The sequence below is a fragment of the Tympanuchus pallidicinctus genome, unplaced genomic scaffold, assembly GCF_026119805.1.
Source record: "Tympanuchus pallidicinctus isolate F22 unplaced genomic scaffold, pur_lepc_1.0 scaffold25, whole genome shotgun sequence".
NCBI classification, from domain to species: Eukaryota; Metazoa; Chordata; class Aves; order Galliformes; family Phasianidae; genus Tympanuchus; species Tympanuchus pallidicinctus.
In genome coordinates, this window is record NW_026294742.1 from 7,807,562 (window position 1) to 7,815,173 (window position 7,612).

At 47.6% G+C, this 7,612-nt stretch overlaps 1 long non-coding RNA gene across 1 annotated transcript; it reads left to right on the plus strand.

Moving 5' to 3' along the window:
* The first annotated feature begins 522 nt into the window (after positions 1-522).
* On the plus strand, positions 523-7,233 carry LOC128083979 (uncharacterized). Its single transcript, XR_008208283.1, has 3 exons — positions 523-640; positions 4,883-5,365; positions 5,497-7,233. It is a non-coding gene; the product is annotated as an uncharacterized LOC128083979 (long non-coding RNA).
* The last annotated feature ends 379 nt before the right edge of the window (positions 7,234-7,612 follow it).

The following is a 7,612-nucleotide window of genomic DNA, read 5'->3' on the forward strand; positions in this document are numbered from 1 at the left end:
CCAAAAGCTCCAGCTCCAGCGCCCTGCAAGGGCAGCACCTGCACCAGCAGGAGCCCGGGTGGGGATGGAGAAGTTCTGTCCCTGTGAGGGGGGCATTGCCTAGGAGAGGCTGCAAATCCCACAGCCCTCATTTGGCTCCGTTTTGGGTGTCAGAGGTGCAGAGGAGCAGCCACAGGTCAATGAAGGCAAATAAAGGTTATTGACTTCTTGTGCATCCATACAGAGATAACTCAGCTCATACACTCCATACAGGTGAGTTAACACCTCAGTTTATCGCCCAACCAGCACCTCCTGCAGCTCTTAGACTTAACATGACTTACGTTAAACCTAATCCTTCACAAAGAAGAGATTCTGGCTGCTCATTCCCAAGTCATTTCCAACTCACTGGTGCTGGGATTCTCCCCCTGTAGCTCCGTTTCTGCAGGCACTGTCACCATCTAGTGGCACTCTGCTCCTGGCTGCAGGTGCAGCAGCTGCATTGCCCTCCCCGGTTATCACTCATTTCTCCTGGGTGTTGGTGCCAGCTTTTACCAATGAGCACATTTAAAGCCGGCAGGTGTGGGTGCAGCCCTATCAGCCTGCATTCTCCTATGGCTCCATTAGGAAGTGGCTGTCTGGCTGTAGGAGGAAGGTGCTCCTGGTAAGTTCCTGAGGGGGAACCCTGGGATTATGTGGGGTTCTGTCTGAAGTGTTGTTTTCAGGTGTTTGAGTGCAGAGAGCTCTCGTGGGTGAGCCTTGTGCTTTCAGATTATTGTAGGCAGTGCAGTGAGTGGTGACCCACTCTGAGGATCTCTGGCAGTGACCCTAGGTGGGGTGTTTCTATTGCTCAGAAACTCAAAGGGAACAAGCGCTGCAGCTGTATACTGGGTTTCCACCCCCTTGCTGTGTCTGTGGCAGCCCTGGGGTGAGTGGTGTATGCGCTGAGCTGGAGGGTGGTACTGCCATGCGCTCAGTTTTGCAAGAGTAGTTTCTGTGCAGGAATGCAAGCAATGGACCTCAAATTGCAGCAGCAGTTTCCCTTCTCCCAGGCTGAGGAGTGACACTGGGCAGGCCAAGGCTCACAGTGTTCTGCCTGCTATTGTGGGTTTCTCAGAACTGATTTTCAGCACTTCAGATCCTGCTTGCTTTACATAACAATGTAACTTCTGGGTGCTTCTTCCCTACGTGCAGCTTCGGGCTGAGTTTTCTATGGCTGTGTGCCACTGGTGGTCCAACACCACGTGGAATATGGCTGTCAGCTCTGCTGCTAGGTACAGCCTCACCCCTTCAGCATGGGTCTTGATGCTCAACTGAGAGAGGTTGTTTGTGGGATGCCAAAGGGAGGATGGAATCCTAGGAGCCGGGAGAGGAAAAGGCAAAGCTGGCTCTCCATCATGGTCAGCATGAGTTGCAGCACCACTCCTGCTCCATCCCAGCCCTGGGTGCGTAGCTTGGCTTAGGAGAGACGTTTAGAACATTTAAATTAAAAAAGGAAAAGCAGGCTGGCGTTGTGCTGTAACTTTGTGCTGTAACTTCTCCTGCTGCCAACATCTCTGAGCAGCTGAAGGTTTCACTGCAGGAGGAACACGGGGTCGCCTCCCTGGGGAGAGCGCAGTCCTGCACGGTGCGGTCGAGGGGCTGTGTGGACTTGCAGCCCCAGATAACGTCTCACCCCCTGCACTGGGAGCTGCGTGTGGTTTTTCAGTTTCCTATTTTTAACTTTAAAGATACCTTCCTCTATCCAAGTGCCCACAAGAGCCCTGTGAGCAGGGGAGAGAAGGCAAACAAGGAACCGTTCTAAGAAAAATGAAGGTAACCACATCTGAAAAATAGAGCATAACCCTCACAGAAAATGAAAATGACTGCTTTTAGACCAATTAAGCAGCTTTTTATGATGATTATTATTAATCCTGGCTGAAGCTTGGAGCTAATGAATCATAGTGAGATGGCAAACAGATCTTCCTTAGGACACCTGGTAGCCTCTTCCATGATAATTTGACACAAACTACTGAAAGAGTTACGTGAGTTTGAGTCAACATTTGAGCTAAGCTATGAGAACTCATCTGCAATTAATTTTGTTGTATCCTGTGTGTGGCACACAGGATAGGTGCCTATGGGAGAAAGATGGAACCTGTGCTCTTATTATTATTTCTAATTGTGATTGTTTCTGACCTTTCATTTTCCCTTTATTGGCATAACTTAGAAAAGGAAATGGGCCATGTTCAGCACATCTACATCCTGGGTATTGCCAATTAAAATACTTAGCGAGCTCATGCTGGAGTGAGAGGCAGCAATTGGAGGTTGGTTTATTTGCAGGTCCATTGAGCATCGTGGCATGGAAGGAGAAATCATGCTCGCAAAGCAGTTGGAATCTGCAATAGCAGCTATATGCCTATATGTATAGAGGCTTGTGTTAAGTTGCCTTAAATACCCAACCAGCTCCTCAGCAGCTGGAGCTGCCCACCGGCGAGGCACCCTGCCCTGGGAACTCACCTAGCAAAGGGCACTGGAAGCCAAAATGTAATTAAGGTATTGGTGTTTGACCAGGATGCCGTGATCAGCTCTTGCAAGAGGTCACGAGGTCTCCACTAACCACAGGAACCTGGTGTGCATCTCATGGCACACAGAGCAAACCTTCAGTTAATGTTTCTGTACAACGCATCAGGCTTTGATGTCTCTGTGCAGTAAACCTTCGTGCCTCATATAATAGGCTGCTGGGAAAATCCACTTACCTTTTTTGCTGACTTTGTACAAAAGATTAATTGGACACCTACTCTGATACTTGCTCCCAGGTTTCTGATTCTTCCCACTGGTGTGGTTTGAGTTTGTCTATGGAAGGAGGAACAATGTCTGAAATGTCACCGTCCCCATGAGAAAAGCAAAGCTTTAAAATACTTCGTGCAGCTGTTCTGCAGGACCTGCTTTTGCATCCTTTAAGAAAGGAAGTTTGGGGTTTTGGCTGACGTGGTTACCCAGTGCCATGGTACATCTCTGGAGCACGAGGTGCTGGGTTGGGACTTGCACATGGGCTAATGGACACAAACCCATTAATGCAAGTTCTGACAGCGCAGGCCGGACTCGTATTTGTTAGTTTTAGGGTTCGTCTGTTCTCATTCCCCTAATTGTGCTCATTTTCTGCTTTAAAAATAATTGGCAGAAGCTTATGATGTGAAAACAAAAATCTGTGAAGACAAAACCTTGTAATGGAGCTCATGTATTGAGCTTTGCTGTCAAAAGATGCACCGAGAGGTGAGTTGTGCCACAGCCTGCCTCCAGCTGGGGCACGGGGTCAAAGCAGCTGAAAGGTTTTGATCAGACCTGAGCTGCTAATTTCTCACAGGTGGTCATGTGGTGAACCTTTGTTCCTGGGGCTCCTTCTGCTTTATTCCCATCTGTACTATGAGTTCAGTGGTGGCTTTGCTTTGGGGAGCTCTGAGGGCTGTGCATTGCCATGTGAAAGGAAAGCCTCTGTCCCACAGCCCCCAAAGCCTGGAGATGGGAATTCCACGCCAGCCAAGTCCTTATGTGTCCTTCAGTGAAGCTGCAGTGTGTTTTTTTGGTTTTTTTTTCCAAATGTTTCTTTATAAATCATATGCACATGTATGATCTCTTCTAAAGAAGATTCTCTTGTTGAATTAGCAGAAGCTTTCTGGGAAGCAGGGATAGAGAGAGGAGAGAAAGCAGGATGCTTGCAGCAATCCTGGCTGGACTGCTGTGTGACCTGCTGCAGGGCTGGGCATGCCTGTGCTGGGCCCCCCAGAGCCTGGCTGAACTCAGACCCCTGCCTTCTGCTTGTGGGTCTCTGCACAAAGCAGTGCTGGGTGCTGCAGCTGGGCCACGCATCCCCTGCTTTGTGACTCAGTGTTCTCTCCTATCTCCAGGAGAATCACAGACAGGGACCTCATTGAGGTCCTGAACAGTTTCTGTGCTGCCATAGTTTCACATGTGATTTTACTTATCTGTCTTTCTGAGCAATTTCTGGGTGTGTTTGGATTGTGAACCCAAGCTGTTTGCTTTCTTGCACGGTGTGCTGCTGTTCCCTCGGCAGAAGGATGTGCTTCCAAGTGTCTGCTGTAAAGTCCAGCGCAAGGAGCTGAAAATAGTCTTTTTGTGCTTATCCCAAAGTGTGGGATTGCAGTTTGCTGCCTCAGAGACTATTCCTGGAAGGTTTATATGCTCAGGCATGGCATTTCGTGAAGGCTTCGTGGAGTGAGCTCCCCAGAATGGAAGTGCTTCCATTGTATGTCTTTCACGAGGGAGTCTGGAGGATAAAGCTGAATAATTCCTACATGGTCCTCTAAAAACTTCAGCCAAAATATTTGGGTGAGACCAGCACAAATAACCATGAAAATAGTGGAAAGGAATTAGATGGGAGATGGAAGCACACATTTGCAATGTGGGGGTGAGGCAGTTGCAGCCATTTCGTGGGCTGACTGAGGGGACCGTTGGGACATCCCTTAGCGATTGCTGTTGTTTGTGCCAAAGTGAAATTTGTAGCTTTTTTTCAAAGCAAATACCCTTCTTTTTGATGGCTTAAGAGAGACTGAAGTGAAATGCAGACCCTGCACTGGCTCTGCACAGTAATGCATTTCACTCCAAGAGAGCAGAGGGAATTGCTGGAGAGCCCTTATGGCTGGAGACCTCTAACAGGTGAAGAGAGGCATCCAGAGGTTTGACTCCTAAGGCACAGATCAAAGCCCTAGAGAGTCTCTCTGAGGTGTGTGTGTGTGGGGGGGCTGTAGAATGCAATGACTGTGAGGTTTCTGGTGGCTTTATAGCCAGCATGTGAGTAGAGATTATTCAATTCTGCTACAGAATTCTATAGGCTATAGTAGAAGAAAATGCAAGTAAGGCTCCATGTTTCTGCAGCACTTCATGCAAAACCTTCTCATTGTTTTTGCAGCTCTGTCACATCCTTATGGCATGAGGATTTCTTATACCTGCTGTTCTGGCAGTGGGGAGCTGAACGGCTGATGCCTGACTTCATGGAGTCATTACTCCTGTCTGCACTCTATGGAGCTGCCCATGATTTTTTTTCTCCTCTCAGATCTCACATGCTGGAGGCTTTGCAGTGGCCCCTGTTGCAAAGAGCAATGAATTCTCTCCCCCTTGGAGAACAGAGGAAAGATCGTGGGCTATTTTGTCAGCTCTGGACCCAGCTTCAGGCTGCAGTAGCTTTGACCATGGCTGGCCTCACTCTTGCTCTGTGCAGATATATCAACTGTTTTTGTTTTTTAACCACATGAGGGAAGAAACTGCTTAGTGAATGAAGCCAGATGCACAGGGTTATGCTGAAGGACCTACAGCCCCTTTGTAAAGAGCTCCAACCAGAAGCTTTGGAAGAGGCACATAAAACGTTTGTGGAATTTATTCCTGGCAATTAAAGGTAAATACACATTATGCAGATATTCTCTTTTAACTAGGCTGTACCCCTCCTTGCATTTCCAATCAGTCCATGTGGTGCAGGGCTGCAGCATGGTCTTTCTGTTCCTCATCATCTTGCACAACCTGCTGTAGGACACTGGGTTGGAGCAGGGCTGAGGAGGTTCCCTGGCTTTTATTGACAAGAATGGGAAGATCCAGCAACACAGGGCGCCAGAGTAGCAGCTGTGAGAAGAGCATGCCTTCAGATGCTGGTGAGAAAAGATGCAAGGTAATTCTTGCAGTAGGGCCAACTCACAAGCTTGCACAAACACCAGTTTCAGCCTGGACGATCCCATTGACCTGGGCAGTCTCTCCATTCATTAGTCAGCATAGCCTGACTGCCCTGCGCTGCGCCCTCAGCATGTGTTGGGACACGTTGTTCCGTGAAATAAGTGAGTTAGAGCTTCCTGTGAGCTGCTGAAGCCCTGCTACACTGAAAATAAAATGCCTCGTTAAAACTGGATGGGGTCAGAAGATACAGATGGGGTATCTTCTGAGGGGCTCAAATGCCCCTCGACTTCTTCCATACCCATTGTAGCAACACCAACCAGATGTATCCCCTACTGTAACCTGGGTGTCTTTAAAAAAAAAAAAAAGTTAATATCCAAAGTTAATGATTAACTCTTCCCTCAGAGTCTCATTTTGACCTCTGTTGAACCAGTGGCACCATCAGGGCATGCTGTGGCTCTTGTTGGCCAAGGCATGGTGCCACCAGCGTGGCCCGCGGCTGTGGACAGGACTGGTGGCAGCTGGGTCAGCACGGCTGATGCCATTCTCATGACACACAGGGACCAGTGCAATAAATAGGAGAGCCAGAACTTTCCAGGTGAAATGAAATTAAATCATTTGTGCTTGCTTTAATATAGGGATGTATGATATTATCTGTCTACAGCATTAGTCTGTTCTGCTGCCTTTGAAGCTAATAATTGGTATTAGGGTGGTGTGTTGGAGTTTCCTTGTTAGGCGAGATTTTGGAATGGATCTCAGTTATCCAGACAAATGGGCATTTTCATGGTATTACCCACTACCACATGATCTTACAGATTCCTCATCAGTGGCTGCGTTCAGGTTTGGGCATCACTGGGGTTTGGGGTTTTTCTTCAGCTAATTAAGAATTGTGAGAAGGGCAAAAACTATTTGGGGTGTTGGAGAAGAAAGGTTAAACTGGTAGAATGAAGCAAGCTTGGCTGAGTAGTGCTTAAAGTGGTCACAGCCTGTGGTGCTGTAAGGTTCCAACATCAGGAGGCCAACGTTCATTGGTGCAGTGTGGGGAGATGTAGGGAGAAGCAAATGCAGTTGAATTATCTGGCTGTGCCCTTGGAAACAAGGTCTTAAAGACACACATTGGTTTCTTGCAAACTACATTGCTCAGAATCTCAAGGAGATCTGGTAGAGAGAAATCCCACAGCAGCACAAGGGAGGCTGGGCAGCCCAGGTGCTGCTTCCAGGCTTTGGTTCGTTGGTTTTGGGTGTAGCTGTTGACTCTGTTGCAATGGGCTTATATTAGGTATGAGTTGGATCTGGTTTGTGCAATGGCTTGAGTTTTTTTGGATTACGAGTGCTTAGATGATGGCCACAAGGAATTTTAATTAGGAAAGTAAGAAAGGTTTTTCTGGGAGACAGGCAAACCACGAAAATTATTGGCAGTGAGAAAGCCTGCGAAGAACAAGTATCAGGGAATGCACATAGGTCTTATTAATAATTACCTAAATTGGGGTTTTAGGGATATCCACAAAAGAATCTCTTCAATGGCCAAGACCTAAATGAAGTTAATGTCCCCTCCTGTGTTTTATCCGCTGTTCAGCTGTACTTACAGGCTCTCAGGAACACACAGATGAGACTCAGAAGGTGTGACCACGGCAGATACAATCACTGACTGTTGGGATCCCTGGAGGAGCCCATTGGAAGCTGCTGGTCCTATCCCAGTGCCCATGGGAGCTCCCAGGCGCTGTTGAGGTGACTCAGACACAGGAGAACTCCTCTGTCTCACCGAACCACACATCCCAATGTTACCACGCTTAAAAGAAGAGTTCTGTAGGAGTTTGTATTTCCAAATGCACATCTCTTGAAATAAAAAATTGAAATGTTACAGTAGTGTTACCTCTTACATTTTTCTTCAGGAAATAAGGGACAGTGATGTTCCCATCTCCAAGAGCTTTCATATTAACTAACCTGGGAAGGAGATTACCATGCTAACATATCGCATCCC